General features: G+C 50.2%; 6 non-coding genes and 12 pseudogenes across 6 annotated transcripts; 12 read left to right on the top strand and 6 right to left on the bottom strand.

Moving 5' to 3' along the window:
- The first annotated feature begins 1,074 nt into the window (after positions 1-1,074).
- Positions 1,075-1,280, top strand: LOC137308441 (U2 spliceosomal RNA; annotated as a pseudogene).
- An 844-nt stretch (positions 1,281-2,124) lies between these two features.
- LOC137308455 (U2 spliceosomal RNA) lies at positions 2,125-2,253 on the top strand (annotated as a pseudogene).
- Positions 2,254-3,186: 933 nt separating this feature from the next.
- Positions 3,187-3,352, bottom strand: LOC137308426 (U1 spliceosomal RNA). The gene has a single exon (XR_010959519.1). It is a non-coding gene; the product is annotated as a U1 spliceosomal RNA (small nuclear RNA).
- A 1,231-nt stretch (positions 3,353-4,583) lies between these two features.
- On the top strand, positions 4,584-4,789 carry LOC137308440 (U2 spliceosomal RNA; annotated as a pseudogene).
- An 844-nt stretch (positions 4,790-5,633) lies between these two features.
- Positions 5,634-5,762, top strand: LOC137308454 (U2 spliceosomal RNA; annotated as a pseudogene).
- Positions 5,763-6,695: 933 nt separating this feature from the next.
- Positions 6,696-6,861, bottom strand: LOC137308463 (U1 spliceosomal RNA). Its single transcript, XR_010959530.1, has one exon. It is a non-coding gene; the product is annotated as a U1 spliceosomal RNA (small nuclear RNA).
- A 1,231-nt stretch (positions 6,862-8,092) lies between these two features.
- On the top strand, positions 8,093-8,298 carry LOC137308439 (U2 spliceosomal RNA; annotated as a pseudogene).
- An 844-nt stretch (positions 8,299-9,142) lies between these two features.
- LOC137308453 (U2 spliceosomal RNA) lies at positions 9,143-9,271 on the top strand (annotated as a pseudogene).
- A 933-nt stretch (positions 9,272-10,204) lies between these two features.
- On the bottom strand, positions 10,205-10,370 carry LOC137308460 (U1 spliceosomal RNA). The gene has a single exon (XR_010959529.1). It is a non-coding gene; the product is annotated as a U1 spliceosomal RNA (small nuclear RNA).
- A 1,231-nt stretch (positions 10,371-11,601) lies between these two features.
- On the top strand, positions 11,602-11,807 carry LOC137308438 (U2 spliceosomal RNA; annotated as a pseudogene).
- Positions 11,808-12,651: 844 nt separating this feature from the next.
- LOC137308452 (U2 spliceosomal RNA) lies at positions 12,652-12,780 on the top strand (annotated as a pseudogene).
- Positions 12,781-13,713: 933 nt separating this feature from the next.
- On the bottom strand, positions 13,714-13,879 carry LOC137308449 (U1 spliceosomal RNA). Its single transcript, XR_010959528.1, has one exon. It is a non-coding gene; the product is annotated as a U1 spliceosomal RNA (small nuclear RNA).
- A 1,231-nt stretch (positions 13,880-15,110) lies between these two features.
- On the top strand, positions 15,111-15,316 carry LOC137308436 (U2 spliceosomal RNA; annotated as a pseudogene).
- Positions 15,317-16,160: 844 nt separating this feature from the next.
- LOC137308451 (U2 spliceosomal RNA) lies at positions 16,161-16,289 on the top strand (annotated as a pseudogene).
- A 933-nt stretch (positions 16,290-17,222) lies between these two features.
- LOC137308437 (U1 spliceosomal RNA) lies at positions 17,223-17,388 on the bottom strand. Its single transcript, XR_010959527.1, has one exon. It is a non-coding gene; the product is annotated as a U1 spliceosomal RNA (small nuclear RNA).
- Positions 17,389-18,619: 1,231 nt separating this feature from the next.
- On the top strand, positions 18,620-18,825 carry LOC137308435 (U2 spliceosomal RNA; annotated as a pseudogene).
- Positions 18,826-19,669: 844 nt separating this feature from the next.
- On the top strand, positions 19,670-19,798 carry LOC137308450 (U2 spliceosomal RNA; annotated as a pseudogene).
- Positions 19,799-20,731: 933 nt separating this feature from the next.
- LOC137308425 (U1 spliceosomal RNA) lies at positions 20,732-20,897 on the bottom strand. Its single transcript, XR_010959518.1, has one exon. It is a non-coding gene; the product is annotated as a U1 spliceosomal RNA (small nuclear RNA).
- Positions 20,898-21,591: the final 694 nt, after the last annotated feature.

The raw sequence follows: 21,591 nt of genomic DNA, 5'->3' as shown, positions 1-21,591 counted from the left end.
CTCTGGGAGAAAATACTGCAGCGATGCGGTGCCGGCGATGGTTGTTTGCATGTCGCCCTTCAAGGGAAATGTCCCGCCTCCAGTTGTTGCTGTAGCAATATATACACGCGCGTTGTCGTGGTAATATAGAACTGCAAGTTGCCGTTGTCGTGGTCGTTTCGAATCAGCACAAAGCAGGTGCACTCCCTGGAATGTCACACCTGCGTCCCAGAAAACAGGTCTCCTGGTCAAAGCAGTCCCGCCCCGCCCTGGGATTAACGTGACAATGGACAGGGCCCAGTCAGGGAGCAGCTTGAGAGACATCTTTCAATAGGCACTTCTGAAACATTAACGCCTTGTTTCTTTCGACAGTTTAACCAGCCTTTAACACGTCTTGTGTATTTATTTCCCATTTCCAGCCAGCCAGCCCAGCCAGCCGAGCCAGCATCTGCAGTATTTTCTTTTGATTGGTCTTGCCTGCTGTGGAATGAACGTTTAAACACGAGCTGCTGATTGTCAGCACCTCACCTCTTTCTCAATTGGCCGTTGCAATCTCACTCACTCGCTGTGAGACACGTCACGTCACGTCACTAGTTTTCTTTAAAGCGGTTTCCTTCCACGGCAGTGAGTTAGTGACTGAGACTGACTGACGGAGGTCCGTTGAGACACCACCTTCTCCCATCTGATCGGTGGCCGACTGGCAAATTTACCAATCTGTCAAGCAATCCTAGCAAGAAAGGAAAAAACGGCAACTTCTTTAAACTGATCCACTGTTGCAATTAGAAACGGTGGCAAAAATGTGCCCAGAGTGGGAGAGAACGGCAGTGCTTCCAGACTGCTTTAGACACAGTCAGCCAGAGACCAAAGAGGGAGGGAAAACAGGAGCGGAGATCAATTCGCATCGAGCGCGTTATCGCTTCTCGGCCTTTTGGCGAAGATCAAGTGGTCAAGTGGGGGAAGGCAACCATTTGGAGCCTTCCTGCCATTGTATGCCGGGGGGATGCAGTCAGGGAGAAATCCCCTCGGGCAGAGTGTAGAGCTTTGGCTTGTAGAGCTTTGGCTTGATGTAATGTCACTGCAAGGAATCTGGAATGAATCTGTAAGGCAATAAGGCACCCCAGAGTGTCAGAAAAAAAAAAAAAAAAGTTTCTGTTCTTATCAGTTTAATATCTGATATGTCCCCTATCTGGGGACCAAATATTAAATTGATTTTTGGAACCGGGAGATGGAACAAGAGCTTGCTCCGTCCACTCCACGCATCGACCCAGTATTACAGTGTCTCTGGCAACGGTGCACCTCCCTGTGGGGAGATATTCAAAATGCTGAACGGATTTTTGGAGCCTGTATTATTACTCAGAATGCTGAGATATTGCAACTGTGGTTTTTTTGTTTACTCCTGGGATGGATGAGTGCCACTCCCTTTCTTCCTTTTCCCTCTTGCAGTTTTACCTTGGAGGGAAAGACGTCAGTCTCAGGTCACTTTTCAGGAAGCTGCAAGCCTGTGTATTGGGACGTGCCACCTTCCACAGACTTGGTCTCCTGACCTGAAACATTCAACTCCAGTTGTTGTGTGAAAAATTACTGCAGTTTTAAACTGGCAGTTCCAGAATTAATTGTTTCCAAGTCAGACATTTCCCGAAACAGAGAGCGCGAGAGAGACACAATGTTAACGTTCAAACTGCCACAAGCGAGAGGCGAAATAACTTCACGTTGCTGACTTTAAAAATGCGAGCAGACAGTGCGTGTGTGTTTGGAGGGAGTGCACTGTGAATGGCCACATTGGAAGCTGTGAGATCAAACTGTGCTGCTAACTGAGTGTTAAGGTGAGTAAAAGGCACTGGTTTGGGTGGAGCATTGTGCTCAGGATGGGAGATTTTCTTGAACGGTGCCAATTAATCTGCACCAGAAAATCATCCCCTGACCAGGATTCGAACCCGGGTCTCAACGAGTTTTAAATGTTGCGTCCTAACCACTGGACCACCAGGGGAGTTGCCCTCAATCCCCTGCAAACATATACAGAAGGCTGAACACATGGCTCCCTACAGTAGCAGCAGTGTCACCAGCAGAGGGCTTGACTTGCCATTTCCACTTTGACACTCAGTCTTTTCACACTCAGTCAAATGGCAAACGTCTATTCAGGAGGTTATCGCTTCTCGGCTTCGGGACCGAATATTAAATTGAATTTTGCAACAGGGAGATGGAATAGGGGCTTGGCTCCGTCCACTCCACGCATCGACCCAGTATTGCAGTGTCTCTGGCAACGGTGCACCTCCCTGTGGGGAGATATTCAAAAGGAAAAACAGCTCTTTCCCAGCGTCTCTGTCCGTGTGTACGTATTATGACTGAGAATAAAGCTGATATATTGCACTTACTTTCTCAGCTCAGTGCTATTCTTTTCTTCTCCTGGGCTGAGTGCCGCTCGTTCGCTCGCTCGCTCGCTCGCACGCAGGCAGCGATTATAATTCAAACTGCAAAATAACTTAACTTTGAACAAGCAGGGTCTGAGTACAAATGAAAACTGCGCTCCTGGACTGGACGGACTGTCTGTTTGTCTCGGTGAGGAAAAGGCAGTGGTGGTGAGGGTGGAGCATTGCGCTCAGGAGGGGAGACTTTCTTTGAGTGGTGCCAATTAATCTGCACCAGAAAATCATCCCCCCGACCGGGATTGGAACCCGGGTCTCAACGATTTAAAAGGTTGCGTCCTCGACCACTGGGCCACCTGGGGGAGCTGCCTCAACCGCCTGAGGAACCTGTCCGAGAGGCTGAGGACACGCACGCCTGCTCCACGAGCAGCAGCGACCAGCAGGGGGCCGACCGGCTGATCCTTCCCTTTCACAGGCAGGCTTCTGGCCCTCGATAAAACGACAAAGTTGTTCAGAAGGAAGGCCTGGGGGGAGGGAGGGAGGGACGGCCGTTGGAAATCAGCACAAAGCAGGTCCCCTGGAATCTCACACCTCCGACCCAGGAAACAGGTCTCCTGGTCAAAGCAGTCCAGCCATTAACGTGACAATGGACAGGGCCCCGGCAGCTTGAGACACATCTTTCTTTCGATATGCAAGTTCTTTTTAAAAAGGTTTCCTTCCACAGCAGCTCTGAGTGAGAGACTGACTGACATACGTACACACACACACACACACACACACACAACACCGTCACCCATCCGATTGGTGGACCGCGGGGTCGACAATCTAACTTTTCGTTTCGATGCAGGGGAGAGCGCGAACGCAGTCCCCCACTACCACAAATTTTGCAGTCGAGTATCCCGCATTTGGGGACATCGCAGGCGTCAGCGCACACCCCAAGTGCAATGGGCTAGCCTCGTCCTGGGAGATCCGCCTTCGGGATCACAGATTCTCCCCTGCCAGGTAAGTATGCCTTGTGTCGCCACACACTGCCACTAGACAGCATTCGCTACCTTTTACGATTGCAAGGGCAGGTTTTAAGAATCAAAACGTCCCTTCGCTCGCAACGTGCTGATGCTCTGAGAGATTAATTCCGCTCAAATATCGTACCGTATATCCGATGATACACTCTGGGAGAAAATACTGCAGCGATGCGGTGCCGGCGATGGTTGTTTGCATGTCGCCCTTCAAGGGAAATGTCCCGCCTCCAGTTGTTGCTGTAGCAATATATACACGCGCGTTGTCGTGGTAATATAGAACTGCAAGTTGCCGTTGTCGTGGTCGTTTCGAATCAGCACAAAGCAGGTGCACTCCCTGGAATGTCACACCTGCGTCCCAGAAAACAGGTCTCCTGGTCAAAGCAGTCCCGCCCCGCCCTGGGATTAACGTGACAATGGACAGGGCCCAGTCAGGGAGCAGCTTGAGAGACATCTTTCAATAGGCACTTCTGAAACATTAACGCCTTGTTTCTTTCGACAGTTTAACCAGCCTTTAACACGTCTTGTGTATTTATTTCCCATTTCCAGCCAGCCAGCCCAGCCAGCCGAGCCAGCATCTGCAGTATTTTCTTTTGATTGGTCTTGCCTGCTGTGGAATGAACGTTTAAACACGAGCTGCTGATTGTCAGCACCTCACCTCTTTCTCAATTGGCCGTTGCAATCTCACTCACTCGCTGTGAGACACGTCACGTCACGTCACTAGTTTTCTTTAAAGCGGTTTCCTTCCACGGCAGTGAGTTAGTGACTGAGACTGACTGACGGAGGTCCGTTGAGACACCACCTTCTCCCATCTGATCGGTGGCCGACTGGCAAATTTACCAATCTGTCAAGCAATCCTAGCAAGAAAGGAAAAAACGGCAACTTCTTTAAACTGATCCACTGTTGCAATTAGAAACGGTGGCAAAAATGTGCCCAGAGTGGGAGAGAACGGCAGTGCTTCCAGACTGCTTTAGACACAGTCAGCCAGAGACCAAAGAGGGAGGGAAAACAGGAGCGGAGATCAATTCGCATCGAGCGCGTTATCGCTTCTCGGCCTTTTGGCGAAGATCAAGTGGTCAAGTGGGGGAAGGCAACCATTTGGAGCCTTCCTGCCATTGTATGCCGGGGGGATGCAGTCAGGGAGAAATCCCCTCGGGCAGAGTGTAGAGCTTTGGCTTGTAGAGCTTTGGCTTGATGTAATGTCACTGCAAGGAATCTGGAATGAATCTGTAAGGCAATAAGGCACCCCAGAGTGTCAGAAAAAAAAAAAAAAAAGTTTCTGTTCTTATCAGTTTAATATCTGATATGTCCCCTATCTGGGGACCAAATATTAAATTGATTTTTGGAACCGGGAGATGGAACAAGAGCTTGCTCCGTCCACTCCACGCATCGACCCAGTATTACAGTGTCTCTGGCAACGGTGCACCTCCCTGTGGGGAGATATTCAAAATGCTGAACGGATTTTTGGAGCCTGTATTATTACTCAGAATGCTGAGATATTGCAACTGTGGTTTTTTTGTTTACTCCTGGGATGGATGAGTGCCACTCCCTTTCTTCCTTTTCCCTCTTGCAGTTTTACCTTGGAGGGAAAGACGTCAGTCTCAGGTCACTTTTCAGGAAGCTGCAAGCCTGTGTATTGGGACGTGCCACCTTCCACAGACTTGGTCTCCTGACCTGAAACATTCAACTCCAGTTGTTGTGTGAAAAATTACTGCAGTTTTAAACTGGCAGTTCCAGAATTAATTGTTTCCAAGTCAGACATTTCCCGAAACAGAGAGCGCGAGAGAGACACAATGTTAACGTTCAAACTGCCACAAGCGAGAGGCGAAATAACTTCACGTTGCTGACTTTAAAAATGCGAGCAGACAGTGCGTGTGTGTTTGGAGGGAGTGCACTGTGAATGGCCACATTGGAAGCTGTGAGATCAAACTGTGCTGCTAACTGAGTGTTAAGGTGAGTAAAAGGCACTGGTTTGGGTGGAGCATTGTGCTCAGGATGGGAGATTTTCTTGAACGGTGCCAATTAATCTGCACCAGAAAATCATCCCCTGACCAGGATTCGAACCCGGGTCTCAACGAGTTTTAAATGTTGCGTCCTAACCACTGGACCACCAGGGGAGTTGCCCTCAATCCCCTGCAAACATATACAGAAGGCTGAACACATGGCTCCCTACAGTAGCAGCAGTGTCACCAGCAGAGGGCTTGAGTTGCCATTTCCACTTTGACACTCAGTCTTTTCACACTCAGTCAAATGGCAAACGTCTATTCAGGAGGTTATCGCTTCTCGGCTTCGGGACCGAATATTAAATTGAATTTTGCAACAGGGAGATGGAATAGGGGCTTGGCTCCGTCCACTCCACGCATCGACCCAGTATTGCAGTGTCTCTGGCAACGGTGCACCTCCCTGTGGGGAGATATTCAAAAGGAAAAACAGCTCTTTCCCAGCGTCTCTGTCCGTGTGTACGTATTATGACTGAGAATAAAGCTGATATATTGCACTTACTTTCTCAGCTCAGTGCTATTCTTTTCTTCTCCTGGGCTGAGTGCCGCTCGTTCGCTCGCTCGCTCGCTCGCACGCAGGCAGCGATTATAATTCAAACTGCAAAATAACTTAACTTTGAACAAGCAGGGTCTGAGTACAAATGAAAACTGCGCTCCTGGACTGGACGGACTGTCTGTTTGTCTCGGTGAGGAAAAGGCAGTGGTGGTGAGGGTGGAGCATTGCGCTCAGGAGGGGAGACTTTCTTTGAGTGGTGCCAATTAATCTGCACCAGAAAATCATCCCCCCGACCGGGATTGGAACCCGGGTCTCAACGATTTAAAAGGTTGCGTCCTCGACCACTGGGCCACCTGGGGGAGCTGCCTCAACCGCCTGAGGAACCTGTCCGAGAGGCTGAGGACACGCACGCCTGCTCCACGAGCAGCAGCGACCAGCAGGGGGCCGACCGGCTGATCCTTCCCTTTCACAGGCAGGCTTCTGGCCCTCGATAAAACGACAAAGTTGTTCAGAAGGAAGGCCTGGGGGGAGGGAGGGAGGGACGGCCGTTGGAAATCAGCACAAAGCAGGTCCCCTGGAATCTCACACCTCCGACCCAGGAAACAGGTCTCCTGGTCAAAGCAGTCCAGCCATTAACGTGACAATGGACAGGGCCCCGGCAGCTTGAGACACATCTTTCTTTCGATATGCAAGTTCTTTTTAAAAAGGTTTCCTTCCACAGCAGCTCTGAGTGAGAGACTGACTGACATACGTACACACACACACACACACACACACACAACACCGTCACCCATCCGATTGGTGGACCGCGGGGTCGACAATCTAACTTTTCGTTTCGATGCAGGGGAGAGCGCGAACGCAGTCCCCCACTACCACAAATTTTGCAGTCGAGTATCCCGCATTTGGGGACATCGCAGGCGTCAGCGCACACCCCAAGTGCAATGGGCTAGCCTCGTCCTGGGAGATCCGCCTTCGGGATCACAGATTCTCCCCTGCCAGGTAAGTATGCCTTGTGTCGCCACACACTGCCACTAGACAGCATTCGCTACCTTTTACGATTGCAAGGGCAGGTTTTAAGAATCAAAACGTCCCTTCGCTCGCAACGTGCTGATGCTCTGAGAGATTAATTCCGCTCAAATATCGTACCGTATATCCGATGATACACTCTGGGAGAAAATACTGCAGCGATGCGGTGCCGGCGATGGTTGTTTGCATGTCGCCCTTCAAGGGAAATGTCCCGCCTCCAGTTGTTGCTGTAGCAATATATACACGCGCGTTGTCGTGGTAATATAGAACTGCAAGTTGCCGTTGTCGTGGTCGTTTCGAATCAGCACAAAGCAGGTGCACTCCCTGGAATGTCACACCTGCGTCCCAGAAAACAGGTCTCCTGGTCAAAGCAGTCCCGCCCCGCCCTGGGATTAACGTGACAATGGACAGGGCCCAGTCAGGGAGCAGCTTGAGAGACATCTTTCAATAGGCACTTCTGAAACATTAACGCCTTGTTTCTTTCGACAGTTTAACCAGCCTTTAACACGTCTTGTGTATTTATTTCCCATTTCCAGCCAGCCAGCCCAGCCAGCCGAGCCAGCATCTGCAGTATTTTCTTTTGATTGGTCTTGCCTGCTGTGGAATGAACGTTTAAACACGAGCTGCTGATTGTCAGCACCTCACCTCTTTCTCAATTGGCCGTTGCAATCTCACTCACTCGCTGTGAGACACGTCACGTCACGTCACTAGTTTTCTTTAAAGCGGTTTCCTTCCACGGCAGTGAGTTAGTGACTGAGACTGACTGACGGAGGTCCGTTGAGACACCACCTTCTCCCATCTGATCGGTGGCCGACTGGCAAATTTACCAATCTGTCAAGCAATCCTAGCAAGAAAGGAAAAAACGGCAACTTCTTTAAACTGATCCACTGTTGCAATTAGAAACGGTGGCAAAAATGTGCCCAGAGTGGGAGAGAACGGCAGTGCTTCCAGACTGCTTTAGACACAGTCAGCCAGAGACCAAAGAGGGAGGGAAAACAGGAGCGGAGATCAATTCGCATCGAGCGCGTTATCGCTTCTCGGCCTTTTGGCGAAGATCAAGTGGTCAAGTGGGGGAAGGCAACCATTTGGAGCCTTCCTGCCATTGTATGCCGGGGGGATGCAGTCAGGGAGAAATCCCCTCGGGCAGAGTGTAGAGCTTTGGCTTGTAGAGCTTTGGCTTGATGTAATGTCACTGCAAGGAATCTGGAATGAATCTGTAAGGCAATAAGGCACCCCAGAGTGTCAGAAAAAAAAAAAAAAAAGTTTCTGTTCTTATCAGTTTAATATCTGATATGTCCCCTATCTGGGGACCAAATATTAAATTGATTTTTGGAACCGGGAGATGGAACAAGAGCTTGCTCCGTCCACTCCACGCATCGACCCAGTATTACAGTGTCTCTGGCAACGGTGCACCTCCCTGTGGGGAGATATTCAAAATGCTGAACGGATTTTTGGAGCCTGTATTATTACTCAGAATGCTGAGATATTGCAACTGTGGTTTTTTTGTTTACTCCTGGGATGGATGAGTGCCACTCCCTTTCTTCCTTTTCCCTCTTGCAGTTTTACCTTGGAGGGAAAGACGTCAGTCTCAGGTCACTTTTCAGGAAGCTGCAAGCCTGTGTATTGGGACGTGCCACCTTCCACAGACTTGGTCTCCTGACCTGAAACATTCAACTCCAGTTGTTGTGTGAAAAATTACTGCAGTTTTAAACTGGCAGTTCCAGAATTAATTGTTTCCAAGTCAGACATTTCCCGAAACAGAGAGCGCGAGAGAGACACAATGTTAACGTTCAAACTGCCACAAGCGAGAGGCGAAATAACTTCACGTTGCTGACTTTAAAAATGCGAGCAGACAGTGCGTGTGTGTTTGGAGGGAGTGCACTGTGAATGGCCACATTGGAAGCTGTGAGATCAAACTGTGCTGCTAACTGAGTGTTAAGGTGAGTAAAAGGCACTGGTTTGGGTGGAGCATTGTGCTCAGGATGGGAGATTTTCTTGAACGGTGCCAATTAATCTGCACCAGAAAATCATCCCCTGACCAGGATTCGAACCCGGGTCTCAACGAGTTTTAAATGTTGCGTCCTAACCACTGGACCACCAGGGGAGTTGCCCTCAATCCCCTGCAAACATATACAGAAGGCTGAACACATGGCTCCCTACAGTAGCAGCAGTGTCACCAGCAGAGGGCTTGACTTGCCATTTCCACTTTGACACTCAGTCTTTTCACACTCAGTCAAATGGCAAACGTCTATTCAGGAGGTTATCGCTTCTCGGCTTCGGGACCGAATATTAAATTGAATTTTGCAACAGGGAGATGGAATAGGGGCTTGGCTCCGTCCACTCCACGCATCGACCCAGTATTGCAGTGTCTCTGGCAACGGTGCACCTCCCTGTGGGGAGATATTCAAAAGGAAAAACAGCTCTTTCCCAGCGTCTCTGTCCGTGTGTACGTATTATGACTGAGAATAAAGCTGATATATTGCACTTACTTTCTCAGCTCAGTGCTATTCTTTTCTTCTCCTGGGCTGAGTGCCGCTCGTTCGCTCGCTCGCTCGCTCGCACGCAGGCAGCGATTATAATTCAAACTGCAAAATAACTTAACTTTGAACAAGCAGGGTCTGAGTACAAATGAAAACTGCGCTCCTGGACTGGACGGACTGTCTGTTTGTCTCGGTGAGGAAAAGGCAGTGGTGGTGAGGGTGGAGCATTGCGCTCAGGAGGGGAGACTTTCTTTGAGTGGTGCCAATTAATCTGCACCAGAAAATCATCCCCCCGACCGGGATTGGAACCCGGGTCTCAACGATTTAAAAGGTTGCGTCCTCGACCACTGGGCCACCTGGGGGAGCTGCCTCAACCGCCTGAGGAACCTGTCCGAGAGGCTGAGGACACGCACGCCTGCTCCACGAGCAGCAGCGACCAGCAGGGGGCCGACCGGCTGATCCTTCCCTTTCACAGGCAGGCTTCTGGCCCTCGATAAAACGACAAAGTTGTTCAGAAGGAAGGCCTGGGGGGAGGGAGGGAGGGACGGCCGTTGGAAATCAGCACAAAGCAGGTCCCCTGGAATCTCACACCTCCGACCCAGGAAACAGGTCTCCTGGTCAAAGCAGTCCAGCCATTAACGTGACAATGGACAGGGCCCCGGCAGCTTGAGACACATCTTTCTTTCGATATGCAAGTTCTTTTTAAAAAGGTTTCCTTCCACAGCAGCTCTGAGTGAGAGACTGACTGACATACGTACACACACACACACACACACACACACAACACCGTCACCCATCCGATTGGTGGACCGCGGGGTCGACAATCTAACTTTTCGTTTCGATGCAGGGGAGAGCGCGAACGCAGTCCCCCACTACCACAAATTTTGCAGTCGAGTATCCCGCATTTGGGGACATCGCAGGCGTCAGCGCACACCCCAAGTGCAATGGGCTAGCCTCGTCCTGGGAGATCCGCCTTCGGGATCACAGATTCTCCCCTGCCAGGTAAGTATGCCTTGTGTCGCCACACACTGCCACTAGACAGCATTCGCTACCTTTTACGATTGCAAGGGCAGGTTTTAAGAATCAAAACGTCCCTTCGCTCGCAACGTGCTGATGCTCTGAGAGATTAATTCCGCTCAAATATCGTACCGTATATCCGATGATACACTCTGGGAGAAAATACTGCAGCGATGCGGTGCCGGCGATGGTTGTTTGCATGTCGCCCTTCAAGGGAAATGTCCCGCCTCCAGTTGTTGCTGTAGCAATATATACACGCGCGTTGTCGTGGTAATATAGAACTGCAAGTTGCCGTTGTCGTGGTCGTTTCGAATCAGCACAAAGCAGGTGCACTCCCTGGAATGTCACACCTGCGTCCCAGAAAACAGGTCTCCTGGTCAAAGCAGTCCCGCCCCGCCCTGGGATTAACGTGACAATGGACAGGGCCCAGTCAGGGAGCAGCTTGAGAGACATCTTTCAATAGGCACTTCTGAAACATTAACGCCTTGTTTCTTTCGACAGTTTAACCAGCCTTTAACACGTCTTGTGTATTTATTTCCCATTTCCAGCCAGCCAGCCCAGCCAGCCGAGCCAGCATCTGCAGTATTTTCTTTTGATTGGTCTTGCCTGCTGTGGAATGAACGTTTAAACACGAGCTGCTGATTGTCAGCACCTCACCTCTTTCTCAATTGGCCGTTGCAATCTCACTCACTCGCTGTGAGACACGTCACGTCACGTCACTAGTTTTCTTTAAAGCGGTTTCCTTCCACGGCAGTGAGTTAGTGACTGAGACTGACTGACGGAGGTCCGTTGAGACACCACCTTCTCCCATCTGATCGGTGGCCGACTGGCAAATTTACCAATCTGTCAAGCAATCCTAGCAAGAAAGGAAAAAACGGCAACTTCTTTAAACTGATCCACTGTTGCAATTAGAAACGGTGGCAAAAATGTGCCCAGAGTGGGAGAGAACGGCAGTGCTTCCAGACTGCTTTAGACACAGTCAGCCAGAGACCAAAGAGGGAGGGAAAACAGGAGCGGAGATCAATTCGCATCGAGCGCGTTATCGCTTCTCGGCCTTTTGGCGAAGATCAAGTGGTCAAGTGGGGGAAGGCAACCATTTGGAGCCTTCCTGCCATTGTATGCCGGGGGGATGCAGTCAGGGAGAAATCCCCTCGGGCAGAGTGTAGAGCTTTGGCTTGTAGAGCTTTGGCTTGATGTAATGTCACTGCAAGGAATCTGGAATGAATCTGTAAGGCAATAAGGCACCCCAGAGTGTCAGAAAAAAAAAAAAAAAAGTTTCTGTTCTTATCAGTTTAATATCTGATATGTCCCCTATCTGGGGACCAAATATTAAATTGATTTTTGGAACCGGGAGATGGAACAAGAGCTTGCTCCGTCCACTCCACGCATCGACCCAGTATTACAGTGTCTCTGGCAACGGTGCACCTCCCTGTGGGGAGATATTCAAAATGCTGAACGGATTTTTGGAGCCTGTATTATTACTCAGAATGCTGAGATATTGCAACTGTGGTTTTTTTGTTTACTCCTGGGATGGATGAGTGCCACTCCCTTTCTTCCTTTTCCCTCTTGCAGTTTTACCTTGGAGGGAAAGACGTCAGTCTCAGGTCACTTTTCAGGAAGCTGCAAGCCTGTGTATTGGGACGTGCCACCTTCCACAGACTTGGTCTCCTGACCTGAAACATTCAACTCCAGTTGTTGTGTGAAAAATTACTGCAGTTTTAAACTGGCAGTTCCAGAATTAATTGTTTCCAAGTCAGACATTTCCCGAAACAGAGAGCGCGAGAGAGACACAATGTTAACGTTCAAACTGCCACAAGCGAGAGGCGAAATAACTTCACGTTGCTGACTTTAAAAATGCGAGCAGACAGTGCGTGTGTGTTTGGAGGGAGTGCACTGTGAATGGCCACATTGGAAGCTGTGAGATCAAACTGTGCTGCTAACTGAGTGTTAAGGTGAGTAAAAGGCACTGGTTTGGGTGGAGCATTGTGCTCAGGATGGGAGATTTTCTTGAACGGTGCCAATTAATCTGCACCAGAAAATCATCCCCTGACCAGGATTCGAACCCGGGTCTCAACGAGTTTTAAATGTTGCGTCCTAACCACTGGACCACCAGGGGAGTTGCCCTCAATCCCCTGCAAACATATACAGAAGGCTGAACACATGGCTCCCTACAGTAGCAGCAGTGTCACCAGCAGAGGGCTTGACTTGCCATTTCCACTTTGACACTCAGTCTTTTCACACTCAGTCAAATGGCAAACGTCTATTCAGGAGGTTATCGCTTCTCGGCTTCGGGACCGAATATTAAATTGAATTTTGCAACAGGGAGATGGAATAGGGGCTTGGCTCCGTCCACTCCACGCATCGACCCAGTATTGCAGTGTCTCTGGCAACGGTGCACCTCCCTGTGGGGAGATATTCAAAAGGAAAAACAGCTCTTTCCCAGCGTCTCTGTCCGTGTGTACGTATTATGACTGAGAATAAAGCTGATATATTGCACTTACTTTCTCAGCTCAGTGCTATTCTTTTCTTCTCCTGGGCTGAGTGCCGCTCGTTCGCTCGCTCGCTCGCTCGCACGCAGGCAGCGATTATAATTCAAACTGCAAAATAACTTAACTTTGAACAAGCAGGGTCTGAGTACAAATGAAAACTGCGCTCCTGGACTGGACGGACTGTCTGTTTGTCTCGGTGAGGAAAAGGCAGTGGTGGTGAGGGTGGAGCATTGCGCTCAGGAGGGGAGACTTTCTTTGAGTGGTGCCAATTAATCTGCACCAGAAAATCATCCCCCCGACCGGGATTGGAACCCGGGTCTCAACGATTTAAAAGGTTGCGTCCTCGACCACTGGGCCACCTGGGGGAGCTGCCTCAACCGCCTGAGGAACCTGTCCGAGAGGCTGAGGACACGCACGCCTGCTCCACGAGCAGCAGCGACCAGCAGGGGGCCGACCGGCTGATCCTTCCCTTTCACAGGCAGGCTTCTGGCCCTCGATAAAACGACAAAGTTGTTCAGAAGGAAGGCCTGGGGGGAGGGAGGGAGGGACGGCCGTTGGAAATCAGCACAAAGCAGGTCCCCTGGAATCTCACACCTCCGACCCAGGAAACAGGTCTCCTGGTCAAAGCAGTCCAGCCATTAACGTGACAATGGACAGGGCCCCGGCAGCTTGAGACACATCTTTCTTTCGATATGCAAGTTCTTTTTAAAAAGGTTTCCTTCCACAGCAGCTCTGAGTGAGAGACTGACTGACATACGTACACACACACACACACACACACACACAACACCGTCACCCATCCGATTGGTGGACCGCGGGGTCGACAATCTAACTTTTCGTTTCGATGCAGGGGAGAGCGCGAACGCAGTCCCCCACTACCACAAATTTTGCAGTCGAGTATCCCGCATTTGGGGACATCGCAGGCGTCAGCGCACACCCCAAGTGCAATGGGCTAGCCTCGTCCTGGGAGATCCGCCTTCGGGATCACAGATTCTCCCCTGCCAGGTAAGTATGCCTTGTGTCGCCACACACTGCCACTAGACAGCATTCGCTACCTTTTACGATTGCAAGGGCAGGTTTTAAGAATCAAAACGTCCCTTCGCTCGCAACGTGCTGATGCTCTGAGAGATTAATTCCGCTCAAATATCGTACCGTATATCCGATGATACACTCTGGGAGAAAATACTGCAGCGATGCGGTGCCGGCGATGGTTGTTTGCATGTCGCCCTTCAAGGGAAATGTCCCGCCTCCAGTTGTTGCTGTAGCAATATATACACGCGCGTTGTCGTGGTAATATAGAACTGCAAGTTGCCGTTGTCGTGGTCGTTTCGAATCAGCACAAAGCAGGTGCACTCCCTGGAATGTCACACCTGCGTCCCAGAAAACAGGTCTCCTGGTCAAAGCAGTCCCGCCCCGCCCTGGGATTAACGTGACAATGGACAGGGCCCAGTCAGGGAGCAGCTTGAGAGACATCTTTCAATAGGCACTTCTGAAACATTAACGCCTTGTTTCTTTCGACAGTTTAACCAGCCTTTAACACGTCTTGTGTATTTATTTCCCATTTCCAGCCAGCCAGCCCAGCCAGCCGAGCCAGCATCTGCAGTATTTTCTTTTGATTGGTCTTGCCTGCTGTGGAATGAACGTTTAAACACGAGCTGCTGATTGTCAGCACCTCACCTCTTTCTCAATTGGCCGTTGCAATCTCACTCACTCGCTGTGAGACACGTCACGTCACGTCACTAGTTTTCTTTAAAGCGGTTTCCTTCCACGGCAGTGAGTTAGTGACTGAGACTGACTGACGGAGGTCCGTTGAGACACCACCTTCTCCCATCTGATCGGTGGCCGACTGGCAAATTTACCAATCTGTCAAGCAATCCTAGCAAGAAAGGAAAAAACGGCAACTTCTTTAAACTGATCCACTGTTGCAATTAGAAACGGTGGCAAAAATGTGCCCAGAGTGGGAGAGAACGGCAGTGCTTCCAGACTGCTTTAGACACAGTCAGCCAGAGACCAAAGAGGGAGGGAAAACAGGAGCGGAGATCAATTCGCATCGAGCGCGTTATCGCTTCTCGGCCTTTTGGCGAAGATCAAGTGGTCAAGTGGGGGAAGGCAACCATTTGGAGCCTTCCTGCCATTGTATGCCGGGGGGATGCAGTCAGGGAGAAATCCCCTCGGGCAGAGTGTAGAGCTTTGGCTTGTAGAGCTTTGGCTTGATGTAATGTCACTGCAAGGAATCTGGAATGAATCTGTAAGGCAATAAGGCACCCCAGAGTGTCAGAAAAAAAAAAAAAAAAGTTTCTGTTCTTATCAGTTTAATATCTGATATGTCCCCTATCTGGGGACCAAATATTAAATTGATTTTTGGAACCGGGAGATGGAACAAGAGCTTGCTCCGTCCACTCCACGCATCGACCCAGTATTACAGTGTCTCTGGCAACGGTGCACCTCCCTGTGGGGAGATATTCAAAATGCTGAACGGATTTTTGGAGCCTGTATTATTACTCAGAATGCTGAGATATTGCAACTGTGGTTTTTTTGTTTACTCCTGGGATGGATGAGTGCCACTCCCTTTCTTCCTTTTCCCTCTTGCAGTTTTACCTTGGAGGGAAAGACGTCAGTCTCAGGTCACTTTTCAGGAAGCTGCAAGCCTGTGTATTGGGACGTGCCACCTTCCACAGACTTGGTCTCCTGACCTGAAACATTCAACTCCAGTTGTTGTGTGAAAAATTACTGCAGTTTTAAACTGGCAGTTCCAGAATTAATTGTTTCCAAGTCAGACATTTCCCGAAACAGAGAGCGCGAGAGAGACACAATGTTAACGTTCAAACTGCCACAAGCGAGAGGCGAAATAACTTCACGTTGCTGACTTTAAAAATGCGAGCAGACAGTGCGTGTGTGTTTGGAGGGAGTGCACTGTGAATGGCCACATTGGAAGCTGTGAGATCAAACTGTGCTGCTAACTGAGTGTTAAGGTGAGTAAAAGGCACTGGTTTGGGTGGAGCATTGTGCTCAGGATGGGAGATTTTCTTGAACGGTGCCAATTAATCTGCACCAGAAAATCATCCCCTGACCAGGATTCGAACCCGGGTCTCAACGAGTTTTAAATGTTGCGTCCTAACCACTGGACCACCAGGGGAGTTGCCCTCAATCCCCTGCAAACATATACAGAAGGCTGAACACATGGCTCCCTACAGTAGCAGCAGTGTCACCAGCAGAGGGCTTGACTTGCCATTTCCACTTTGACACTCAGTCTTTTCACACTCAGTCAAATGGCAAACGTCTATTCAGGAGGTTATCGCTTCTCGGCTTCGGGACCGAATATTAAATTGAATTTTGCAACAGGGAGATGGAATAGGGGCTTGGCTCCGTCCACTCCACGCATCGACCCAGTATTGCAGTGTCTCTGGCAACGGTGCACCTCCCTGTGGGGAGATATTCAAAAGGAAAAACAGCTCTTTCCCAGCGTCTCTGTCCGTGTGTACGTATTATGACTGAGAATAAAGCTGATATATTGCACTTACTTTCTCAGCTCAGTGCTATTCTTTTCTTCTCCTGGGCTGAGTGCCGCTCGTTCGCTCGCTCGCTCGCTCGCACGCAGGCAGCGATTATAATTCAAACTGCAAAATAACTTAACTTTGAACAAGCAGGGTCTGAGTACAAATGAAAACTGCGCTCCTGGACTGGACGGACTGTCTGTTTGTCTCGGTGAGGAAAAGGCAGTGGTGGTGAGGGTGGAGCATTGCGCTCAGGAGGGGAGACTTTCTTTGAGTGGTGCCAATTAATCTGCACCAGAAAATCATCCCCCCGACCGGGATTGGAACCCGGGTCTCAACGATTTAAAAGGTTGCGTCCTCGACCACTGGGCCACCTGGGGGAGCTGCCTCAACCGCCTGAGGAACCTGTCCGAGAGGCTGAGGACACGCACGCCTGCTCCACGAGCAGCAGCGACCAGCAGGGGGCCGACCGGCTGATCCTTCCCTTTCACAGGCAGGCTTCTGGCCCTCGATAAAACGACAAAGTTGTTCAGAAGGAAGGCCTGGGGGGAGGGAGGGAGGGACGGCCGTTGGAAATCAGCACAAAGCAGGTCCCCTGGAATCTCACACCTCCGACCCAGGAAACAGGTCTCCTGGTCAAAGCAGTCCAGCCATTAACGTGACAATGGACAGGGCCCCGGCAGCTTGAGACACATCTTTCTTTCGATATGCAAGTTCTTTTTAAAAAGGTTTCCTTCCACAGCAGCTCTGAGTGAGAGACTGACTGACATACGTACACACACACACACACACACACACACAACACCGTCACCCATCCGATTGGTGGACCGCGGGGTCGACAATCTAACTTTTCGTTTCGATGCAGGGGAGAGCGCGAACGCAGTCCCCCACTACCACAAATTTTGCAGTCGAGTATCCCGCATTTGGGGACATCGCAGGCGTCAGCGCACACCCCAAGTGCAATGGGCTAGCCTCGTCCTGGGAGATCCGCCTTCGGGATCACAGATTCTCCCCTGCCAGGTAAGTATGCCTTGTGTCGCCACACACTGCCACTAGACAGCATTCGCTACCTTTTACGATTGCAAGGGCAGGTTTTAAGAATCAAAACGTCCCTTCGCTCGCAACGTGCTGATGCTCTGAGAGATTAATTCCGCTCAAATATCGTACCGTATATCCGATGATACACTCTGGGAGAAAATACTGCAGCGATGCGGTGCCGGCGATGGTTGTTTGCATGTCGCCCTTCAAGGGAAATGTCCCGCCTCCAGTTGTTGCTGTAGCAATATATACACGCGCGTTGTCGTGGTAATATAGAACTGCAAGTTGCCGTTGTCGTGGTCGTTTCGAATCAGCACAAAGCAGGTGCACTCCCTGGAATGTCACACCTGCGTCCCAGAAAACAGGTCTCCTGGTCAAAGCAGTCCCGCCCCGCCCTGGGATTAACGTGACAATGGACAGGGCCCAGTCAGGGAGCAGCTTGAGAGACATCTTTCAATAGGCACTTCTGAAACATTAACGCCTTGTTTCTTTCGACAGTTTAACCAGCCTTTAACACGTCTTGTGTATTTATTTCCCATTTCCAGCCAGCCAGCCCAGCCAGCCGAGCCAGCATCTGCAGTATTTTCTTTTGATTGGTCTTGCCTGCTGTGGAATGAACGTTTAAACACGAGCTGCTGATTGTCAGCACCTCACCTCTTTCTCAATTGGCCGTTGCAATCTCACTCACTCGCTGTGAGACACGTCACGTCACGTCACTAGTTTTCTTTAAAGCGGTTTCCTTCCACGGCAGTGAGTTAGTGACTGAGACTGACTGACGGAGGTCCGTTGAGACACCACCTTCTCCCATCTGATCGGTGGCCGACTGGCAAATTTACCAATCTGTCAAGCAATCCTAGCAAGAAAGGAAAAAACGGCAACTTCTTTAAACTGATCCACTGTTGCAATTAGAAACGGTGGCAAAAATGTGCCCAGAGTGGGAGAGAACGGCAGTGCTTCCAGACTGCTTTAGACACAGTCAGCCAGAGACCAAAGAGGGAGGGAAAACAGGAGCGGAGATCAATTCGCATCGAGCGCGTTATCGCTTCTCGGCCTTTTGGCGAAGATCAAGTGGTCAAGTGGGGGAAGGCAACCATTTGGAGCCTTCCTGCCATTGTATGCCGGGGGGATGCAGTCAGGGAGAAATCCCCTCGGGCAGAGTGTAGAGCTTTGGCTTGTAGAGCTTTGGCTTGATGTAATGTCACTGCAAGGAATCTGGAATGAATCTGTAAGGCAATAAGGCACCCCAGAGTGTCAGAAAAAAAAAAAAAAAAGTTTCTGTTCTTATCAGTTTAATATCTGATATGTCCCCTATCTGGGGACCAAATATTAAATTGATTTTTGGAACCGGGAGATGGAACAAGAGCTTGCTCCGTCCACTCCACGCATCGACCCAGTATTACAGTGTCTCTGGCAACGGTGCACCTCCCTGTGGGGAGATATTCAAAATGCTGAACGGATTTTTGGAGCCTGTATTATTACTCAGAATGCTGAGATATTGCAACTGTGGTTTTTTTGTTTACTCCTGGGATGGATGAGTGCCACTCCCTTTCTTCCTTTTCCCTCTTGCAGTTTTACCTTGGAGGGAAAGACGTCAGTCTCAGGTCACTTTTCAGGAAGCTGCAAGCCTGTGTATTGGGACGTGCCACCTTCCACAGACTTGGTCTCCTGACCTGAAACATTCAACTCCAGTTGTTGTGTGAAAAATTACTGCAGTTTTAAACTGGCAGTTCCAGAATTAATTGTTTCCAAGTCAGACATTTCCCGAAACAGAGAGCGCGAGAGAGACACAATGTTAACGTTCAAACTGCCACAAGCGAGAGGCGAAATAACTTCACGTTGCTGACTTTAAAAATGCGAGCAGACAGTGCGTGTGTGTTTGGAGGGAGTGCACTGTGAATGGCCACATTGGAAGCTGTGAGATCAAACTGTGCTGCTAACTGAGTGTTAAGGTGAGTAAAAGGCACTGGTTTGGGTGGAGCATTGTGCTCAGGATGGGAGATTTTCTTGAACGGTGCCAATTAATCTGCACCAGAAAATCATCCCCTGACCAGGATTCGAACCCGGGTCTCAACGAGTTTTAAATGTTGCGTCCTAACCACTGGACCACCAGGGGAGTTGCCCTCAATCCCCTGCAAACATATACAGAAGGCTGAACACATGGCTCCCTACAGTAGCAGCAGTGTCACCAGCAGAGGGCTTGACTTGCCATTTCCACTTTGACACTCAGTCTTTTCACACTCAGTCAAATGGCAAACGTCTATTCAGGAGGTTATCGCTTCTCGGCTTCGGGACCGAATATTAAATTGAATTTTGCAACAGGGAGATGGAATAGGGGCTTGGCTCCGTCCACTCCACGCATCGACCCAGTATTGCAGTGTCTCTGGCAACGGTGCACCTCCCTGTGGGGAGATATTCAAAAGGAAAAACAGCTCTTTCCCAGCGTCTCTGTCCGTGTGTACGTATTATGACTGAGAATAAAGCTGATATATTGCACTTACTTTCTCAGCTCAGTGCTATTCTTTTCTTCTCCTGGGCTGAGTGCCGCTCGTTCGCTCGCTCGCTCGCTCGCACGCAGGCAGCGATTATAATTCAAACTGCAAAATAACTTAACTTTGAACAAGCAGGGTCTGAGTACAAATGAAAACTGCGCTCCTGGACTGGACGGACTGTCTGTTTGTCTCGGTGAGGAAAAGGCAGTGGTGGTGAGGGTGGAGCATTGCGCTCAGGAGGGGAGACTTTCTTTGAGTGGTGCCAATTAATCTGCACCAGAAAATCATCCCCCCGACCGGGATTGGAACCCGGGTCTCAACGATTTAAAAGGTTGCGTCCTCGACCACTGGGCCACCTGGGGGAGCTGCCTCAACCGCCTGAGGAACCTGTCCGAGAGGCTGAGGACACGCACGCCTGCTCCACGAGCAGCAGCGACCAGCAGGGGGCCGACCGGCTGATCCTTCCCTTTCACAGGCAGGCTTCTGGCCCTCGATAAAACGACAAAGTTGTTCAGAAGGAAGGCCTGGGGGGAGGGAGGGAGGGACGGCCGTTGGAAATCAGCACAAAGCAGGTCCCCTGGAATCTCACACCTCCGACCCAGGAAACAGGTCTCCTGGTCAAAGCAGTCCAGCCATTAACGTGACAATGGACAGGGCCCCGGCAGCTTGAGACACATCTTTCTTTCGATATGCAAGTTCTTTTTAAAAAGGTTTCCTTCCACAGCAGCTCTGAGTGAGAGACTGACTGACATACGTACACACACACACACACACACACACACAACACCGTCACCCATCCGATTGGTGGACCGCGGGGTCGACAATCTAACTTTTCGTTTCGATGCAGGGGAGAGCGCGAACGCAGTCCCCCACTACCACAAATTTTGCAGTCGAGTATCCCGCATTTGGGGACATCGCAGGCGTCAGCGCACACCCCAAGTGCAATGGGCTAGCCTCGTCCTGGGAGATCCGCCTTCGGGATCACAGATTCTCCCCTGCCAGGTAAGTATGCCTTGTGTCGCCACACACTGCCACTAGACAGCATTCGCTACCTTTTACGATTGCAAGGGCAGGTTTTAAGAATCAAAACGTCCCTTCGCTCGCAACGTGCTGATGCTCTGAGAGATTAATTCCGCTCAAATATCGTACCGTATATCCGATGATACACTCTGGGAGAAAATACTGCAGCGATGCGGTGCCGGCGATGGTTGTTTGCATGTCGCCCTTCAAGGGAAATGTCCCGCCTCCAGTTGTTGCTGTAGCAATATATACACGCGCGTTGTCGTGGTAATATAGAACTGCAAGTTGCCGTTGTCGTGGTCGTTTCGAATCAGCACAAAGCAGGTGCACTCCCTGGAATGTCACACCTGCGTCCCAGAAAACAGGTCTCCTGGTCAAAGCAGTCCCGCCCCGCCCTGGGATTAACGTGACAATGGACAGGGCCCAGTCAGGGAGCAGCTTGAGAGACATCTTTCAATAGGCACTTCTGAAACATTAACGCCTTGTTTCTTTCGACAGTTTAACCAGCCTTTAACACGTCTTGTGTATTTATTTCCCATTTCCAGCCAGCCAGCCCAGCCAGCCGAGCCAGCATCTGCAGTATTTTCTTTTGATTGGTCTTGCCTGCTGTGGAATGAACGTTTAAACACGAGCTGCTGATTGTCAGCACCTCACCTCTTTCTCAATTGGCCGTTGCAATCTCAC

Source organism: Heptranchias perlo, unplaced genomic scaffold (assembly GCF_035084215.1).
Source record: "Heptranchias perlo isolate sHepPer1 unplaced genomic scaffold, sHepPer1.hap1 HAP1_SCAFFOLD_1309, whole genome shotgun sequence".
Lineage (NCBI taxonomy): Eukaryota > Metazoa > Chordata > Chondrichthyes > Hexanchiformes > Hexanchidae > Heptranchias > Heptranchias perlo.
The sequence above is the reverse complement of the archived record's forward strand: the minus strand, read 5'-3'. Positions and strand labels throughout refer to the sequence as shown.